Source organism: Labrus mixtus, chromosome 10 (genome assembly GCF_963584025.1).
Source record: "Labrus mixtus chromosome 10, fLabMix1.1, whole genome shotgun sequence".
Lineage (NCBI taxonomy): Eukaryota > Metazoa > Chordata > Actinopteri > Labriformes > Labridae > Labrus > Labrus mixtus.
In genome coordinates, this window is record NC_083621.1 from 897,990 (window position 1) to 919,217 (window position 21,228).

Genomic DNA, 21,228 nt, shown 5'->3' on the forward strand with positions numbered 1-21,228 from the left:
TGTTCATTGTCACAAAGCTCCAGACTCTGTCCACCTTCTCACTGTTCACTGTTCACTGTCACAAAGCTCCAGACTCTGTCCACCTTCTCACTGTTCACTGTCACAAAGCTCCAGACTCTGTCCACCTTCTCACTGTTCACTGTCACAAAGCTCCAGACTCTGTCCACCTTCTCACTGTTCACTGTCACAAAGCTCCAGACTCTGTCCACCTTCTCACTGTTCACTGTCACAAAGCTCCAGACTCTGTCCACCTTCTTACTGTTCACTGTCACAAAGCTCCAGACTCTGTCCACCTTCTCACTGTTCACTGTCACAAAGCTCCAGACTCTGTCCACCTTCTCACTGTTCACTGTAACAAAGCTCCAGACTCTGTCCACCTTCTTACTGTTCACTGTCACAAAGCTCCAGACTCTGTCCACCTTCTCACTGTTCACTGTCACAAAGCTCCAGACTCTGTCCACCTTCTCACTGTTCACTGTCACAAAGCTCCAGACTCTGTCCACCTTCTCACTGTTCACTGTCACAAAGCTCCAGACTCTGTCCACCTTCTCACTGTTCACTGTCACAAAGCTCCAGACTCTGTCCACCTTCTCACTGTTCACTGTTCACTGTAACAAAGCTCCAGACTCTGTCCACCTTCTCACTGTTCACTGTCACAAAGCTCCAGACTCTGTCCACCTTCTCACTGTTCACTGTCACAAAGCTCCAGACTCTGTCCACCTTCTCACTGTTCACTGTCACAAAGCTCCAGACTCTGTCCACCTTCTCACTGTTCACTGTCACAAAGCTCCAGACTCTGTCCACCTTCTCACTGTTCACTGTTCACTGTAACAAAGCACCAGACTCTGTCCACCTTCTCACTGTTCACTGTCACAAAGCTCCAGACTCTGTCCACCTTCTCACTGTTCACTGTCACAAAGCTCCAGACTCTGTCCACCTTCTCACTGTTCACTGTCACAAAGCTCCAGACTCTGTCCACCTTCTCACTGTTCACTGTAACAAAGCTCCAGACTCTGTCCACCTTCTCACTGTTCACTGTCACAAAGCTCCAGACTCTGTCCACCTTCTCACTGTTCACTGTCACAAAGCTCCAGACTCTGTCCACCTTCTCACTGTTCACTGTCACAAAGCTCCAGACTCTGTCCACCTTCTCACTGTTCACTGTCACAAAGCTCCAGACTCTGTCCACCTTCTCACTGTTCACTGTCACAAAGCTCCAGACTCTGTCCACCTTCTCACTGTTCACTGTCACAAAGCTCCAGACTCTGTCCACCTTCTCACTGTTCACTGTTCACTGTAACAAAGCTCCAGACTCTGTCCACCTTCTCACTGTTCACTGTCACAAAGCTCCAGACTCTGTCCACCTTCTCACTGTTCACTGTAACAAAGCTCCAGACTCTGTCCACCTTCTCACTGTTCACTGTCACAAAGCTCCAGACTCTGTCCACCTTCTTACTGTTCACTGTAACAAAGCTCCAGACTCTGTCCACCTTCTCACTGTTCACTGTAACAAAGCACCAGACTCTGTCCACCTTCTCACTGTTCACTGTCACAAAGCTCCAGACTCTGTCCACCTTCTCACTGTTCACTGTTCACTGTAACAAAGCTCCAGACTCTGTCCACCTTCTTACTGTTCACTGTAACAAAGCTCCAGACTCTGTCCACCTTCTCACTGTTCACTGTAACAAAGCTCCAGACTCTGTCCACCTTCTCACTGTTCACTGTAACAAAGCTCCAGACTCTGTCCACCTTCTCACTGTTCACTGTAACAAAGCTCCAGACTCTGTCCACCTTCTCACTGTTCACTGTCACAAAGCTCCAGACTCTGTCCACCTTCTCACTGTTCACTGTTCACTGTAACAAAGCTCCAGACTCTGTCCACCTTCTTACTGTTCACTGTAACAAAGCTCCAGACTCTGTCCACCTTCTCACTGTTCACTGTAACAAAGCTCCAGACTCTGTCCACCTTCTCACTGTTCACTGTCACAAAGCTCCAGACTCTGTCCACCTTCTCACTGTTCACTGTAACAAAGCTCCAGACTCTGTCCACCTTCTCACTGTTCACTGTCACAAAGCTCCAGACTCTGTCCACCTTCTCACTGTTCACTGTCACAAAGCTCCAGACTCTGTCCACCTTCTCACTGTTCACTGTCACAAAGCTCCAGACTCTGTCCACCTTCTCACTGTTCACTGTCACAAAGCTCCAGACTCTGTCCACCTTCTCACTGTTCACTGTTCACTGTAACAAAGCACCAGACTCTGTCCACCTTCTCACTGTTCACTGTCACAAAGCTCCAGACTCTGTCCACCTTCTCACTGTTCACTGTCACAAAGCTCCAGACTCTGTCCACCTTCTCACTGTTCATTGTCACAAAGCTCCAGACTCTGTCCACCTTCTTACTGTTCACTGTCACAAAGCTCCAGACTCTGTCCACCTTCTCACTGTTCACTGTAACAAAGCTCCAGACTCTGTCCACCTTCTCACTGTTCACTGTCACAAAGCTCCAGACTCTGTCCACCTTCTTACTGTTCACTGTCACAAAGCTCCAGACTCTGTCCACCTTTTCACTGTTCACTGTCACAAAGCTCCAGACTCTGTCCACCTTCTCCAGTTGTGCAGGTCATTTCTACCACAGTGGATGAGCAGGGCGTCTGGCACAGGTGAAAGAAGGAGGAGGTTCCTTCAGACTATGTGACCCCAGCCTGACCTCTGTAACAGGTGTGCAGATGAAGGTTGAAATGAGTCATTTTTAGGTTCTGTTGATTGTAAAATGGAAAAGAAAACATCACCTTTCTATTTAACATTTAGCTGGTGTATGACTCGGTGTGATTTTTATTTTAGAAGACTGTATTGTTAACAATAGCTTGTTTTTACAATCCTCTTATGAAACTTAAATAAAGATGACAGGATATAAACTTTTAACAGATGATTTTAACTTACACTTCACCTCTGTGGAAGATGTCAGACCAGCTGCTTTTATCTCTTCTTTGCCTAAATGAAGACACAAAGAACAATTGATTTACTGGTCACTTAAATATATTAGAAAAGCAGACATGAATCACATTGCAGACTATCAGTTTCTAACAGAATACAACATATCTTACCACCTGTAGCCTACGGTCTGTGGTGCTAACCTAGCTTAAATATAGAACGATTTCGTTAAAAACAGAGGACCCAGCAGCAACACAGTGTGTTTAAATATTAGACTTTGAATACGGTGGTTTGTTGTACTTACACATTTCTTCATCGTAGACCGGCAGAGCGCTTTCGGCAGAGCGCTTTCGGCAGAGCGCTTTCGGCGTAGCTGGGCTGCGTAAGTCATCAGGGCAGTACGCTAAATGGGCGGGGCGTGTTACCAGGGCTCCTCCCCCCGGACCCTACTGCGCAGACTCTGGCTCCAAATGACGTCAAAATCGCAAGATGGAAGCGCCCCTAAGGGGCATATTTTGGCTTCAAGAATGTTGAGTGGGAACAGCTACAGTGCGCGCCCACTGGTCTGTACATTCAAAACAGGACTGGAGAGATGAGATGCTGGCCTCTGACCAGATTTTTACAGTCCTCTCCTCGCACTCCAGGCGCCTAAAACAAGGTTTGTACGTGGGCATAAGGTAGACACTGTTATGATAGGAAGCTCCCAAAGAAGGCAGAGGAAGAGATTTGTAAGCTCCACTTACAGAACCATAACAGAGATCAAGTGAGGTTTTCTTTTGTGTTGTACCGCAAGTCACATATTGTTCGTATGTCCTCAATGTTTTGTTTAACTTGCAATGATTAAAATCCTCCAGAATAAACTTGGGAGCATCTGGGCAGATAGAGTCGAGTTTGTGCGTGACGTCAGCGATCAACTGGGCAGCAGCTGATGCGTTGGCTCGAGCGTGAATGTACACTAACGTGTAAAACAGCTTTTACACGTTATCTTTCTGATAATCTGTTATAGTCTGACGCTCTCCGAGAAACTGAGATGCGTTCACTGGACAATCCGAGCTCGGAATTCAGAACACTGCCGGCCGCGGATTACCTGCGCGCCAAAACTTAAAACAAAGAGAGATTGTTGCAGAAAACAGGAGGTGATTTTGTGTCTCCGAACACTTGAAGTCAGCGAGTGGAAAGAGAGAGAACAATGGAAGTCTTGGAGTTTTGTAGCCTGGCCTGCTTCATGGGGGTTCTACCTCAGGTCCCCTCCAATGAGAAAAGAGAGGGGTTCCGGTCCCCCCTTTTCTTCACACGTTGGTGTGAAGTATTACAGGGGATTCTGGGATTAAGAGTCCTTTAGGTCTCTTTGTGATCTCAGTGAATAACTCAAATGAGGCTTCTCACAGAGATGCAGGCCCAAGTCCATTGTTTGCCTGCCTTAAGCCTGCATGGCCCAACATTGGTAATTAATGTAAAGTACGGCCTCTCTAGTACGGCCCCAAGGTAGTTCAACACCCTTTTTCAACGTACGTAAAGTACATGGGTGAAGAAAAATTATTGCCATCGGGCATTTTGGAGAAAAAACTGAACAATGAAAACATTGGACATTGAGTTTCACTGAAAAAAAAGGACAATGCGTTTCGATTGAAAAATGGACATTTGGTTTCAACTGAAAACTCTTTCTTGTAAATTAATGAAGTGTTATTATTGTCTGTTATAATAGATTTAACAACTGATTGGTGGTATTGATTCATTTAATTGAAGTAGAATATGTAACCATATTTCTGAGTGTATGTGTGTTTAAAATCTAGGTTAATTGCATTTTTATTTAAGTTGATTTATGTTTTTTTTTCACAAATAGTATGTTTAATTAAAGCTTAATCACCCTTTAAACTAAGTTTATGGAACATTGTGGAAATGCCTAATGTTCGTCTAGAACGGGTTGGTTAGCGCAAGGGTTTCTTTTTATCCCATTTCATAAATCAGCAAATCAAAACTATGCTGCTATCACTAATGAATGAATAACAATGATAAACTAAATGAATAAGTCAACCAAGCATGTCAGGGGTTTCCACACTGCTCCTCATTTATTACAAACTACACATCAACCTTACAAAGCCCGGTTACACGGCTACGACCTTCGGCGGCCCCGAGGGTTCACTGCACGAGTATTTCATCAAACATTTAAAAAAACATTTGACCAGACTCCAAAAACATTTCACTTAATGCACAAACATTTATTGCTCGTAGAACATATTTCACCTCCTGCAAACGTGTTTTAAATTTCCTTTCACCTCGTAGCTCCTCTCCAGGATCTGCTCGTAAATCTTCAGCAAGATGCTTTTGATTTGAATCATTTCTTTAATATCCTACTGATGCATGTTTTTATGAACACATTTATGTTTTAAATTCTGTTATTTTCATCTTGTTTAGAATCTGCAGACGTTTTTCTGTCTACAAGAGTGACCTCCCCACACACAAACCTGACACACAAACAAACAGCGACGCATGGAAAATTCAGTGTTGTCGCGTGGTCACAGTGAGGTGTGAATCAACGTGGTGTAGATTCTGCTCGTCTCGCTTTAAGTTTCAGAGCAGGACGCCCCGGCTGCACAAAGCCTTTTCCTCATCACTGGTGATTTCAGTGGGAATGAGTCAATTACAGAAGAAGTAGAGCTGTCTTCTTTTATTCATGATACAGTTGAAATGATGTAATGTACCTTTAAGACGATCTGTGTTGGGGCAGCGACGTCACTAGGCGGCACCTTGAAGTTAATTTGAGCGCCGCTGGATGGATGTCTGTAACTTGAGCTCCTACCTTCCTTTAGCCTGTCTTCAGGGACGTGAGGTTCACGAGGATGCCATGTTCCTCATGTATGATAAAATAGTAGCCGTGTTACCGAGCTTTGTAAGGTTGATGTTTGTCAAGTCAAGTCAAGTCATATTTATTTATAAAGCACATTTAAAAACAGCTACAGCTGACCAAAGTGCTGTACAATGCATTAAAAAAGAAGAAAAAAAACCAACTTCAGATCACAACGTCCACAAGAGAGAAATATATATGTATACATAAATGCATATATAAAGAAAGCAACAAAATAAAGAAAGCAACAAAGGAACCTGAAAGAAATGGTCTATTCAGGACCAGGGGACTCAAATAGAAAAGTATGTCTTGAGACGGGACTTAAAAGTCCCCCCAAGTGGGTGGCCACCAATAAACTGATACGCTCAAAGCGGACAGGACATGGACTTCATGGACAGTGAGTGTGCCATGAGAGCATTTATATTTGAGTTAATCAAAAGGTATCTGGATAAGAATGATTCTTATTTCAGAAATGTAACTTTTTTTAGCTAGAATTAGCTAATCAAGTTCACTTTTGTTCCAGTTCAACCTGTTCAACAGATCAAACTTATTCAGATGGCTTTCACACTTGCAGAAAAACTCCTGAAGTTTCTGTGCTGAGCGTCATGTGATCACACAAACATCTGAATGTTTCTCTCTTCACTCAGAGTTTCTCCTCCAGCCTCCTCGTATTTATTCTGCAGAAAGTCAGAGTGATCTGATGTGAGAACACAGCAGGATATAATCAGGAGAATTCACCTGGAGCCAGTGGGAGGGGCCAGTGGGAGGGGGTGGTGACCTTTATTCCCTGTGATCGCTGCACGACCATAGACTGTCTGCACGCCACCTCTACCATCTCCGTGCTCTAATCAACCTGCTGCTGCATGTTTCCTGTTCTCCAGTTTGTTCTTCTCCTCTCTTTAGTTCATGTTGAGATTCTCTTCAACTACACGCAGCATTGATACAAACACACATATTCTCATTGAAACGTCGTATAGAGGAGTCTGTGTCGCTCTTTCTACGTCACGTCTTACCTCAGGAGACCCCCCCGCCCCGCCCCCCTCCCGTCTGACAGGAATAGTCTCCTGCTGTGAGATGCACGTGTGAAAACATGTTTTAAATTTCATCCAAATCAGGATAATCAGGTTTTTCAGGTTTTTCCAAGATGGCGGCGCCCTGCTCGGCTGCGGCTGCAGTGGCTCGTGATAGCAACAGGAATATAATGGCAAATAAACCAGTCAGTTCTGATAATTTCACAGTGAACCTGCAGCGTAGTTACTCTAAAGTATACGACCGCCAGGCAATTTTAGTTTTAGGTAAATCAAACAGTTTCAGACTGGTAGATGCGACCACTCTGGACCTTCTACGTAGCCTCAGAATACTACGCCGGCTACATCCAGCGGCCTGTGAAGCTGCGGAGCCTCGTACCAGCGGTGTCCGCCAGCGGAGGAGACGGAAGCGGTGTGACCGGAAGCAGAAACGGGGATGCCGAGCGGGGCTAGCAACCAAGCTAAAAGCTAACCCGCACAGAACGCCGCTTCCTTCCATCCTGCTGTCCGCTCCCTGGAGAACAAACTGGACAACCTGAAGCTGGATTTAACTGCAAAACGAGAGATGAGAGACTGCTGCGCCAGATTTCTCACAGAAACGTGGCTGAAACCATCCGTTCCAGATGAAGCAGTTAGCATAGAGGGGCTAACATTATTTCGGTCGGATAGGAGCAGCTCTCTCACTGGTGAATCCCGAGGCGGCGGTGTTTGCATATACACCAACAACAACTGGTGCAACAACGGTGAGATAGTCTCCTGATGTAGAACTACTGACTATACAATGCAGGCCTTTTTATTTACCCCGGGAATTCACTGTTATGATCTTCACAGCAGTGTACATTCCTCCCAGTGCAAACACCAGAGAAGCCCTGAATGTTTTATACCGCTCCATCAGTGAACTGCAATCTACACATCCAGAGGGAGTTTTTCATTGTGGCAGGGGACTTTAATCAGGCCAACATGAAAACTGTGTTTCCTCATTTCCATCAATATGTGGATTTTGCAACCAGGGGTGGGAGCACGCTGGACCTGGCCTACAGTAACATCAAAAAGGCATTCGAGGCTGCACCCCGCCCCCACCTTGGTTCCTCAGACCATCTCTCTGTGATGCTAATTCCTGAATACAAGCCCCTGCTGATCAGGCAAAAACCCCACAGTGAAGCAGGTGAGGGCCTGGCCTGAGGGAGCTATGGAAGCATTACAGGACTGCTTTGAATGCACAGACTGGGACATGTTCAAGGCGGCTGCTACGGACAATCATCAGACGTGTGTGGAGGAGTATGCAGAGTCTGTGTCTGCATACATTCAGAAGTGCATGGAGGATGTTAGTGTGATCATAAAGAACATCTTTACACATTGCTTTTTTTTTTATATCTATTTATATCTGCACCTTATTTTTTCTATGTAAATACTTGCTGCTGTTTTTATCCTGCACTACAACAAGCCAAATGCAACAAAATGTTGTTCTTATCTGCACTGTAAAGTACAAGTTTGAATGACAATGAAGAAAGTCTAAGTCTAAGTCTAATAACCAGTGCTCTAAAGACTTCAAAACTACACCGTTTGTCCACAAGGGGGCTCCAAAATCCTGATACTTGCTTTTAACTTAATAATATACGTTTGATATTAAAAGCTCTGTTGCTAAATATTTAATTGGTAATTTAATTTTACACAATTTTAATGTCTATGAGGAATTTAGCAATCATCAGAAAACCTTTGAACAGCTGGGCTCTGGATGTAGAGTTCACCGATGCAGAGACACGATCACTGATTTGTTGACCATTCTTAGAAATACCCCGTTAACTTGATCAGAACTTTGAATTCTATTAATCTGCATCTTGTCCTTGTTCCAGGTGAGGAGGGCAGCGGCTCAGGAGGTGGCGATCATGGAGATAGGTACAACGATGATTGGCCAGGTTATGGGCTAACTCTCTAACTCTCCCTCTTACAACAACAAACCCCCCCTTAACCCCGCCTCCAACCCGGCAAAGCCACCTTGGATCCAAGAAAGAAACGGGTTCAAGTGGAACAAAAACAACGGCCACGGGAGGGTCAGGTCCGCCTCCAGCCGGCTCTCTTTCTCCCTGCTGCCATTGTTGTCTCTGCCTTTCGTGGTCAATGTCGCCCCCATGTGGAGATAGCTGCTTATTGCGATCTGTGAGTAGAGGTGTGTTGTCTTTTGGGGATCTAAAGCACATTAAGAAAAGTCATTCCATTTGGGTACACCAGCAAAACAAAGAGACTAAACAGGCTCAATTAGAAATAATCAAAAAAACCTGTTTACAGCACAACGCAAGAGAATTCAAAGAAATGTTCCAAAACAGACTTCACACGGCGTTGATGGATACAAACATGACCTAATAAGTATTTAAACTTTATTTTAGTGCCATTCATAAGAAGTTTGAACTTTTGGAGTCTGAATCCTGAGAGGCGTTCAGTGATGGAGGGTTCATGTCGGTGGTGAAAAGCGGAACAAAAGCACTGAAATGAGCGTGCAGCATGTTTTAGAAGATGGTGGTTACGGGGCAACTTGCAGGTCGAAGCCTCCAGTGAACATAAAGTTGAAGAAAATACATGAATTAGTTCTCCGCAGAGACTTCTGGAATCACTTTTGAATGTTTGCGTTCATCACCTCTCGCTGTGAGGAGCATGTGTGAACAACCAGGTCAGGTCAGTCCTCCTGAAATGTTCTAGATATTTTCAGGGGAGCAAACGTCTGAAGTGTTTGAGATGACATCACGTTAGCAGATGTGTTCTCTTGATGAAAGTGCGACCTTGACAGTTGGTTTCGGCAGGAAGCGGCTCCCTCCTCTTTCCAGTCCTGCGTACCGCCACTGAATCTGTAAGAGGTACTCAGGACTGGACCGCCCCGGCCTCATGTCCCCCCTTGGTTTAATAAATACAGTAAATAATCTGACCTGCAGGTTGCCCTTTAAGTTCTCGTGTTCACTTTGTCTTTGAGATCAAGATTTAGTTTCGCTCTCAGCGGGAACGTTTACCGCCTTCTCTCAGAACACAAGATAATTCATTGAGTTGATCACGGTCTCAGTCGGTGTGTGGTCAGAAAAAAAAGAGGCGTTCATGTAATTTCATATTAAATCTCCGTGTTTTGGCCTCGATATCAAAGAGCGTTAACTCTTTGACCCCCAAGCGGCGTTTGTCTGACAGTAACTGTAGGAGCCATGTTTGTGAAGTGCAAACACAAATTGTTCCAGCAGGTGTCGCCTTTGGGTTAAGGTGAAACTCTATATAGGTAGGAACGATCACTGGGGTGTCAGGTGTTGTTAGACGGGGAGCAAATACACTTTTTTGACCGCTGTACGCCACGCTGAGGGAACAGGAGTGATTGTAAATGGACAGGTGTGGATTATTGTTTGAACAGTTCACATGTGACAGTAATCAAGACATTGATGGAATGAGGAAATAAATATTCCTAAAAGAAGAAGATATTGGACTGCCTTATTTCGAATGCTTACGCTCAGGAGCGAAGCCGGCAAGCGCGTCAATTAATAGGCTAGATTAGCCCGTCTATGCAGCCCCTCAGTGGCTTTAAGTTTTAGGCTTAGCCGCTATAGTAACTGAGTGCTAAAGTTACTTAGTGGGAGACGCTGTCGTTTAATGTAATATATTCATGTTTTTAATTTATTTGTAATATATTTGTTTGTTCTAAATGTTATTATGATTTATAAGGACAGGGTTGTGTGTGTGTGTGTGTGTGTGTGTGTCTGATGAATGTTCTGGATTCAAGGTGTGGAGCTCGTGTTGATGACATGCTCGTATGTTTTCTTAATAATCTGCTTTTCTACTTATTTTCGGTGAACACGTCGAGCGAGCTCATCGTTTACAGATGTAAATATTTAAAGGCTTCCAGGAACCGCGGCCACGTTTACACGAGAACGCCGCGCTGAAAACCAAAAGGCTAAGTACCGCGTTCAGACGTCAACGTTTGATAAAAACCGCTGTGCACGTGGATCCTAAAAAACGACTAAAAACTCTGCAGTACCAGGTCAGGCCAGTAGATGGCGCTGTGACTTTGTAATGAAACAACACGCCATGTGCACAGGCTGTTCCTTCTGCAGAGCGGTGAGGTGTAAACAAACAAAACATTTAGAGAAAATGTCGACCGAGTCGTGACAGTCGATGTTTTCAGAAACAGAACTCAGAAGTCGGCCATTGTTGTTGTAGTCCACCTCCTCGCTCACGACCATCGACTGGAACTGAAATGCACACGCCGTAGAGTCTACGTTTTTAGAGAAGCAGCGTTTTCCAGTCGACACGGAGACGCTGCTGTATGTTTAAAGTTTGCACACTGAAAACGCCATTGTGGTGTAAACAAACAGCCAAACCGTAAAAGGTTACCGTGTTAAGATGAAGTGGTTGTCGTCACACACAACTCCATTCTTACTCCTCTTCCACAAGCCTTGCTTGATGTTTGTTGCTTAGATTAGTTTATAATAGTTATTTTTTTGATTAAGTTCATTGATTTTGGATTGATGTTGCTTTGTTTAAATAAATTCTGTTATAATTTAAGAGAGCAGTTGTTTGTGATTACTGGTTGTATTTGCATTGTGATATAAGCTGGGTGCAAGGGCTTTGTGTACGGATTTCACGCCTTCAATTTATTAAATATAGTTATTAATTATTAATAATATTAGTAATTAAGTAACTAATTTGAGACTGATTTGAGTGATATTTTGGTTATATTTCCCTGATTCCAGGGTGGTGCCCCAAGAGTTGCTTAAACATAGTTTAATGATATTGTTATTTATATTAATAATAATTAAATATAATTATTAAAAAATATAACCAAAGTTGACTTGATAAAACCCCAACACCAACATAGCATTTTATTCAAAATACACCACTAATTTATCTTCATTCAAAATATAACATTCATTTAATATTAAATGTGATTGTCAAAATAGAAACAAAACCTAGAAAAATTCAAACCTTAAACCCTAATTTACATGTATGTTTAATTTGAAACAGGCTCTCTCCCTCCTCCCTGTTGATCATTGCCACACACATATATCAATCTTTATTCAGTGAAACATCATCTTCTTCAATATCAGGGTAACCTGGGGGAACCCACTCTTCACAAATGTAAGGCCTTTGTTCATGATTAACTGGCATGAGTTCAATATTATTATCAATAACAACCTGAGAGGCCTGGCTAATAGGTTTAACAGCACATGGAAAAATGACTTTAATTATAGTTATCAGACATACTACTAAAAATAGAATCGCCATCAAGGTAACCACAAGAGTGGTTAGAAATACCAGCACCCCAGGAACCCAACAATCCTTTAAAATCCCCAAATTGAACCCATGGTTTTCATGCAGTTCTCTTATCCCTTGTGCGGTGTCGTGTACCATATTCATAACATCAGTAGTAGCATCAGAAATATAGGAACAACATTCAGTACCAATAACTTTGCAGGTTCCCCCTTTTGTAGCTAGGAGGAGATCAAGAGCCATTCTGTTCTGCATTACCACGTTTTTTAACCTCCTGAAGCTCTTTGTGTTCAGCTAGCATAGCTCTACTAGAGGCGTTAAGATGATTCTCCAATACTTTAGATAATGCTTTAATTTCCTGCTGAGACACAGAAACACCATATGATAGCAAAAGGATGCTCGCTGCCTCCTGAAACACAAATAATTCTCTTTTCTGTCTATCCATTGGTGGATGCAGTGCAGCAATTTCTTTAGATTCTACTTCTCTAATCATTGGAACTAAGTAGGCCAAATAGCAGATCCCTTTTAAATGTTTGTATGGCATGCAGCTATAAGCTCTATTACCACAGATCAAATACACCCTCTCAGGGAGAGGCTGCTGTTTTATACTAACATTTATAACCGACTTACAAGAACTCCGACCCAAATCTGGTCCGTTGCTGTCTTCTATACCTTGGAAACATAGAGGAACATCTTGCAATTCATGTGTGAGAACTGGAAGAATGTACTTAGAGCAATCACGTGGAGGTGAAGAAGAGAGTTGTTTCTTTTTTTTTTAGGGATTTCTTGAAGATGGAGAGTGGGGGGGGGGGGGGTTTGGGAGTTAATTCCAGAGGGTGGGAGCAGCAATGGAGAAGGCCATGTCCCCCAGGAACGATGGTTAGTCCTGCGGGGGGGATTCTAAAACGGTAAGTTTGGAGACAGGATTCTAAAGTCGAGATAAAGTCTGTGTCACAGGGTTGGTGGGAGAAAGTTCCAGAGACGGCGGGTCCATGATGGAGGTTAAGCGGGCAGGAAGAACAGAGAGCGGCGTGGAGGAGGAAGACCGGAGAGTAGGGTCAGTGTGTCGCTATGAAGGAGATCAGAGAGGTACAGAGGGGACGGAGGTTATGGAGAGCCTTGAATGGGGTGATACTGATCAGCAGTGAACAGAAGGAGACTCTCCCTCTACAGACGACACAGAGACACAGAGGAACCTTCATATCTGAGCCAGAACATAAACCCAGGATAGAGCGGTTCAGTGAAGGTGGTGTTGAAGGTGTGGAGGTGGATCAGTGTGTCGGAGGAGACTCTGTAGAAAGACAGAGAGCCAGCAGTGTGGTCCAAATACACCGCTGCTCTGTACGTGGTGGAGGGTGAGGGGATAGAGGGGCGGGTAATATCTGTCTCCATGTTATTGTGAAGGACAGAGTAGCCAACTTCATGACCATTATCATAGCAGCTCAGACTCCAGGACTGATCGTTTCTTCCAAACTCATCGTTTCCTTTCCTTCTGATTCCTCTGTAACTCACTGATATATCCACTCCTCCTGTCCACTCAATCTCCCAGTAACAGCGCCCAGTCAGACCTTCTCTACACAGCAGCTGAGGACAGTCAAATCTGTCTGGATGATCAGGATATAACACAGAGTCCTCCACAAGTGTCCCCTTCCTGTTGTTGTCAGACAGTTGGATACTGTGATTTACCGTGTTGGTGTCGATTGTGAGTTCACAGGAATCTGAAGAAGAGAACGAGACACGATAAAGATGGCGTTATGAAATGATCATCGATGATTACTGACGGACTCAATCAATGGATTTTCATTAACGTAGCCACAAACCATAACAGAAGCAATTTCAAGACACATTTCAAAAGAGCGACAGTCGGTGTTAGATAGCAGGATTAGTGTAGACCCAGAGTCTGTTCCCCCTGACGTGAAGGAAGCTCTGCGTTTCCTGCTCCAGAAAGGGAGGTCACTCAAACCCGAGAAAGAGGCGCAAAGGCCGGCGTATACTGTATGACTGAATCGTTACGACGCACGACCACAGCTCACGCTTTCTGTGCTCACAAATCAGGGCGGAGCGTTCACAACTTTCAACAGAAAAGCTCCCACAGACGGAGGTGGACTTCAGTTGTCTCGTATTATTTGAGGTGAGTTCTGATTGATAACTCCTGCGTGTGAACACGAGTGGAGGGGGGTTGGAGGTGTGTCTCTGGAGGAGAGCGGAGGCTTCAGTATGGAGGAGGCGTGGCCTAACAGCAGTTTGTTTTGGTTTCATGCTGGAGCTCAAGGACGACATCTACTGGATCAAAAAGTTGAAAATTCTTCCTTTAATAAAATGTCGACTGGGAGACGTGACAGTCGACATTCTGACAAACAGAACTCGTCGGCCATTGTTGTTGTAGTCCACCTACTCGGTCATGACTATCGACTGGATGTGGGTTAAGTCTAAGTTTTTAGAGAAACAGCGTTTTTCCAGTCTACACATCGACGGAGAAGCTGCTGTTTAAAAAAAAACGTTTGCACACCCAAAATGGCGTTGTCGTGTAACCACACAGCCAAAAGGCAACGAAAGGTTAACGTGTTATTATGATTGTTGTCGTGTAAACGGGGCCTCGGAGTTTGTAGAACCTCCTTTCTTTAGACCGTACAAACATCAATCCACCAAGAGCGAGCGCTCTGCAGCGTTGTAAGGAAACACGTTCTTCTCAACCGACAGAAACGTCGAGCCGAACTGAGCTCATTGGTGAACAAGCAGCTGACGTGACCGGATGAACCGAGAAAGTGGGATAGATGAGAGATGGGTCGAGACAGAGCAACAACAACACAGCAGATAATACCAAGCTATGGCTCCAGTGTCAATGATTATAGTATAAGTGTGATGTAATCAGGAGTTTATTAACAATCATTTAATATTCAAACAGCTGTAGTGACTCATTTTAAATACGCTGTGAATATGTGACAAATATTAAAAAAACACTCACGCTTCATCAAACCTGGTGTCAACCACTGGACTCCAGCAGGCTCCAACCTGAAAGAGAGGGGGGGGGCAGATTAACACATCCTCTGTGACCACAGAACATGGACATTACATCACTCATATTAAATATATTCAACCAGCCCGCTTCTCCCTCCTCTCATTAGACACTGACTTCAGAATGTGTGCATCATCTGTAACTTTGTAAAGACGAGGAGTCGAGCAGTCGAGGAGAGCGCGGCTGAAGCGTCTTCTTGATGGTCACGTAGCCAGGTTAACATTTTTTTATGAACAGTCAGTCTGATTATACAGTCAGGGTTTGATTGTAACGTAAAACTGAATCTCTAAGGGCAAAGTTGTCCATTCTTAAGCATGATTGTCTCCCCCTCCCCATTTCCCCGCTGGCCTTCACTCACACTGCTCCAGGACGAGCCGGGCCTGAGCACGGTGTAAGGGAAGTTGGTCAAACTTATCTTTACAACAGAAGTACATAAGAGCAACTGATATACGTCGTGAAGAGTTTGGAATGAAAACAGGACGACTGCAAGCGCAAAACAAGTATCAGTGGAAGAGGCAAATGAACGAGTTATAGCACATACATCTGAATATTACAAAAAGAACATTTGGATTATAAGAAAACCTCGGCATTAAACAGGGCCTCTCTTTTCTTCATCTTTTGAATGAATTGTCATACATTGTGCAGGAGGTGCGAGCTGTGTCCTCTGTGGCGCTCAGGAGCGACACTCAGCACATTGTTGTGCTCCTGACAGCTGGCCAGCGCTGTGCCTGATCGGACATAAAGGCTCTGGAAAGAGGTATCGAAGCAAGCAGTGCAAGCAGTGGTGAGGTCCCCCAATCCAAGCGTCTTACAGCGTCTTACAGCGAGCTGTAGACGAGCGCTTTATGGAGAGGAGCGCACCAGAGGGGGCGAGCTGGGGAGGGACGCGCAACCCAGGAAAAAGGAAATCCCCAGTTTAAAATAAAATGTTGGTGAAAAGAGGGAAATAGGACGACATAAATATCAATGTTGAAATTCTTTAGAATGCAGAAGCTGTGAATGTTCAGTTTTGTTCAAATAGGCAACAATAGTTTAATCATGGTGTTTCCTGCTGTCATTCCAAACTTATTAACATGTGTGGGGAATAACACGATCTGTATGCCTTCTTTGATTGTGCCTATGTCTCCTCCTAACAGCAGCCTGTTGTGTGTAACACTGGTCGATTAACACTTTCTTTTCAAAGGTGTTAAATTCAGACACCGTCACATATTGCATATTCATTAAGGCAAACGTACTAAATGGACAATGCGTGTTGTTTTGCTCATAAAGACGCAATCCTCACTGCACGCTGTTAGCAGATCAGACAGCACATTTGTTTGCTGGTGGTATCAAGTTTGCACAAGTTTTAAGAAACGCAAACCTTTAGTAAATCAGACCCATAGAGTCTTATTGTCAGAACACTGCGATTTCTCATTAATGAAGGCTGTCCATGTTTCGGCCTGTGTTTGTGCTCCTGCATGAACTGTACCTTTCTAATAATCATAATAATGTTTGTTTATATTTTTACTCATAACTTCTAAAACTAAACGCTCATAGTTCAGTGTTTGACCCCGTGTGTGACTCACATCCACAATGACCCAGACAGACAAAGATCTCATCATACCTGAGAGTGTCCAGCTTTGATTGTGAATCCTGTAGACCGGTCAACAGCGTTAATCCTGTGATTCCAGGATGATTGTAGCTCAGGTCCAGCTCCTTCAGATGGGAGGGGTTTGAGGTCAGAGCTGAGGCCAGAGATCTGCAGCCTTTCTCTGTATCAGACAGCCTGACAGTCTGCAGACACAAAAACATCACATGTGGGAGGTCATCAGATTTCACCTCCATAGAAAAGATTATCCTGACTCTATAACTACTGCAAGTGTCATCAATGAAATGGGACCATGAATGTCGACCTGAGAGTTTCCAGTCTGCAGTGTGGACTCTGTAGTGTTGTAGACAACAGCTGCACTCCTGAATCCTGCAGGTTGTTGTTACTCAGGTCCAGCTCTCTCAGGCTGCAGGACTTGGAGCTGAGGACTGAGGACAGAGCTTCACAGCTCTTCTTTGACAGACCACAGTGACTCAGCCTGAAGGGAGACATCCACAGGTAGATTCAAATTAATACAATGTGAAGTCATAAAAAGATGTCAGATTGATCATTTTCAAACAGCTAGAACCCGACCTAAGAGTTTCCAGTCTGCCATGTGAGCTTTCCAGTCCATCAGAAAGCAGCTGCACTCCTCAATCCTGCAGGTTGTTGTTGTTCAGGTCCAGCTCTCTCAGACTGCAGGACTTGGAGCTGAGGACTGAGGACAGAGCTTCACAGCTTCTCTCTGTGAGGTTACAGCTACTCAGCCTGGGGGAGAAAACAGTATGAAAACAAGTTATAAATATATATGTTATAAATCTCAAGCCTGCAGCTTCCCTGAGAGAGAAGTAGGTGGAGTCACTCAGTGTCATGACCAAATATAAGAAACAGGTGATCCTTACATGTGGGCATGTCACCCGCTATGTCTGCAACCATGTTTCCACTGCTCTGCAAATTCAGTTTGTTCATGGCTATAAGTTCTGATTTAGCCTGATCCTGTGAAGCTTCCATTCCCTGTTGCCTTCCTGGATGCTTAGGTAATGTACGTTTGTTCCTGTTCTCTGCTTTATTTATCTTTCTTTAAGTCTACATGAAAATGTGTCGATTTATTTCTACCAGAAAATCATCCGTCATCCATCCATCCACTTTTTGCTTGTACTCAAGAAATGGATCCACGGCTCTTAGATCCGTGTGTTTGAATGTTCACACCAGCTAGAGGTTCAATGGTCGAGCATTTTAAAGTCAGTCACTTATACTAATTAGAACCCGATATTAGGAAGAGAAAAAATCAGATACCGATATATCGGCTGATATCTTTCTTAGATCTGTTCGATCTGTAGATATAGATACACACATTTAATGTGTTGATCCCTCAGTTATCAAACACTTTAAAAAGATTCATAATGAAGACAAGAAGGTCACTCAGGTGGAAAGTAACTGAGCATGTACGTGCATCACCGCTCGACACTCTGCAGAGTGATGATGCTTATTGTAATCCATATAGCGCCCTCTGCTGGTGACAGAGAACTGCTCGTGTAATACAATGAAACTCAAATGAAATGTTATTTGAATGGTGAAGAAATCGAGTAATATCAGCGCATATCGGAGATAAAATTAGCCGATACTGATAGTCACTGGACATGCTAATATCGGCCGATATTATCGACTGGCCGATAAATCGGGCGGGCTGTGTGATGTCATAAGGTCAACATGTGATGTCATAAGGTGGATATTACTTTGGACTCGTCAGCTGAGCTGTCTGAGAGTTTGTTAAAGTGAAATGAGACGTTCAAAGATGCAGCAGTGTTCTTCTTTAACATCACTGAGACTACAGGGAGACACTGAGGACGAGTATCTACGGAGAGCCTGAAGGGACAAAATAACATGAGATTAATGTGATTTAATTAAATTGATTCTTTCAATTTGGACCCTAATTGCATCGGGATTAACGCGTTAATGCTGACAGCCCGAGTTTTTTCACAAGTGGTAGACTAGTTTGTTTTCTGTTGAAAATAGCAGATCATTTATAGATGAATAAACTTACAGAACTTTCTGGGAGACTTTGATCACAGGCAGCAACCTCAGAAGAGTCTCCTCTGAAGCAGAGTATTTCTTCAGGTCAAACACGGCCAGATCGGTTTGTGATGACAGTAAGATGAAGACCAGAGCTGACCACTCAGCAGGAGACATTTCATCTTCGGAGGGAATTCCTGAATTCAGGTACTGTTGGACCTGCTCCACCAGAGAACGATCATTCAGTTCATTCAGACAGTGGAACAGATTGATGCTTTTCTCTGCAGACAGATTCTTACTGATCTTCTCCTCGATGTACTCGACTGTTTCCTGATTGGTCTGTGAACCTCCTGTCGATGTCAGAAGGCCTCGCAAGAGAGTCTGACTGGTTGGCATTGAAAGGCCCAGGAGGAAGCGGAGGAACAAGTCCAGGTGTTCATTCAGACTCTGTAAGGACTTGTCAACAGCACTCTGGTAGAAGTGTGTCACTGAAGTTTCTCCATTTCCTGTTTCACACTCCTGGGAGGTCAAAGACTCTTCTGACATCAGATTGACTCCAGAGTTGATGAAGGTCAGATGGACATGAAGAGCAGCCAGAAACTCCTGAACACTCAGATGGATGAAGCAGAACACCTTGTCCTGGTACAGTCCTCTCTCCTCTTTAAAGATCTGTGTGAACACTCCTGAGTACACTGAGGCTGCTCTGATATCGATGCCACACTCTGTCAGGTCTGAGTCATAGAAGATCAGGTTTCCTTTCTGCAGCTGCTCAAAAGCCAGTTTTCCCAGAGACTCAATCATCTTCCTGCTCTCTGGACTCCAGTGTGGATCTGTCTCAGCTCCTCCATCATACTTGATGTTCTTCAGTTTGGACTGAACCACCAGGAAGTGGATGTACATCTCAGTCAGGGTCTTGGGCAGCTCTCCTCCCTCTCTGGTCTTCAGCACATCCTCCAGAACTGTAGCAGTGATCCAGCAGAAGACTGGGATGTGGCACATGATGTGGAGGCTTCTGGATGTCTTGATGTGGGAGATGATTCTGTTGGCCTGATCCTCATCTCTGAACCTCTTCCTGAAGTACTCTTCCTTCAGTGGGTCAGTGAACCCTCTGACCTCTGTCACCATGTCAACACACTCAGGAGGGATCTGATTGGCTGCTCCAGGTCGTGTGGTTATCCAGAGGCAAGCAGAGGGAAGCAGGTTCCCCCTGATGAGGTTTGTCAGCAGCACATCCACTGAGGTGGACTTGGTAACGTCAGTCAGGATTTTTGTGTTGTGGAAGTCCAGAGGAAGTCGACACTCATCCAGACCGTCAAAGATGAACACAACCTGGAACTCTTCAAACCTGCAGATTCCTGCTTCTTTGGTTTCAGTAAAGAAGTGATGAACAAGTTCCACCAAGCTGAACTTTTTCTCTTTCAGCACATTCAGCTCTCTGAAAGTGAATGGAAATGTGAACTGTATGTCCTGGTTGGCTTTGTCTTCAGCCCAGTCCAGAGTGAACTTCTGTGTTAAGACTGTTTTCCCGATGCCAGCCACTCCCTTTGTCATCACTGTTCTGATTGGTTCATCTCTTCCAGGTGAGGCTTTAAAGATGTCTTCTTGTCTGATGGTTGTTTCTGGTCTTTGTGGTTTCCTGGATGCTGTTTCAATCTGTCTGACCTCGTGTTCATCATTGACCTCTCCAGTCCCTCCCTCTGTGATGTAGAGCTCTGTGTAGATCTGGTTCAGAAGGGTTGTGTTTCCTGCTTTAGCAATCCCCTCAAACACACACTGGAACTTCTCCTTCAGGAAACACTTCTGCCTATACCTCTAAACATCATTAATCTAGCATCTAAAATCTTTTCAGAAATCCTCTTACTCCTCTGCAGCAGGTCGGCCAGCACATCCTGATTCATTCTCCTCAGGAAGTCCACTGTGATCTCTCGAAATGCCTCTCTGCTGATCCCTTCATCCTCGACACCCCTCGGACTCTCAAACATTTCTGGGTTACGCAGATCCTCCTGAAACTTATTGAGCTCCTCCTCCACAAAGTCGATGACGTTCCCCCGGAGAACCTGGACCAGAAAATTAAATCAAACTAAATCTTAATGTGGTGGAATTTCTGTAGTTATTTAGATTACAATGTACAGATGTCAGTAGGTTTATTCACTGTTCTCTAATGTCGATATAGGTAAGACCAGTAGGTGAAATCTGTGTCCGGCGGGACGTAAGACTCTGTCGTCATAGGGACATCAGAGCCATAACAGTTGTGTGCACAGTGAAGTGATTACCTCTGGTAGTGATTACCTCTGGTAGTGATTACCTCTGGTAGTGATTACTACGTTTTTTTATAAAAAACATATACATTGTTCTGAACATGCAAAGCTGAAATTTTGCCTGCTGCTCCTGGTTTTGTTTAGTGCTATAATTGCTTTATGCACGATGGGGAATCATCAGTCCACAACAGAGAATAAAACTGAATCTCAAAACAAACATGTTAAAAATAAAGATAAACAAAAACACACAGAACATCCACACACGCACAATGCTGCTACAGATAAAAGCACATCACCCTTAGGTGGAACACTCTCCAACATACAGACAAGAGAT

At 44.2% G+C, this 21,228-nt stretch overlaps 1 long non-coding RNA gene and 1 pseudogene across 1 annotated transcript; both read right to left on the reverse strand.

The window, feature by feature from the left end:
* Positions 1 to 2,618: 2,618 nt before the first annotated feature.
* LOC132981586 (uncharacterized) lies at positions 2,619 to 3,287 on the reverse strand. The gene is made up of 3 exons (XR_009674609.1): positions 3,237 to 3,287; positions 2,942 to 2,992; positions 2,619 to 2,757 (listed from the first exon to the last, which is right to left on the reverse strand). It is a non-coding gene; the product is annotated as an uncharacterized LOC132981586 (long non-coding RNA).
* Positions 3,288 to 11,617: 8,330 nt separating this feature from the next.
* Positions 11,618 to 20,698, reverse strand: LOC132981574 (protein NLRC3-like; annotated as a pseudogene).
* Between the last annotated feature and the right edge of the window lie 530 nt (positions 20,699 to 21,228).